This window comes from Poecilia reticulata, linkage group LG5, assembly GCF_000633615.1.
Source record: "Poecilia reticulata strain Guanapo linkage group LG5, Guppy_female_1.0+MT, whole genome shotgun sequence".
Lineage (NCBI taxonomy): Eukaryota > Metazoa > Chordata > Actinopteri > Cyprinodontiformes > Poeciliidae > Poecilia > Poecilia reticulata.
In genome coordinates, this window is record NC_024335.1 from 1,025,945 (window position 1) to 1,026,168 (window position 224).

Sequence of the window (224 nt, forward strand, 5' to 3'; positions counted from 1 at the left end):
ATCTCGTTCTATCTGGTTCCGTCTGGTTCTGTCTGGTTCAGTCTGGTTCTAACTGGTTCTGTCTGGTTCTAACCGGTTCCGTCTGGTTCCATCTGGTTCCATCTGGTTCCATCTGGTTCTATCTGGTTCTAACTGGTTCTGTCTGGTTCCGTCTGGTTCCATCTGGTTCCATCTGGTTCCATCTGGTTCTGTCTGGTTCCATCTGGTTCCGTCTGGTTCCATCT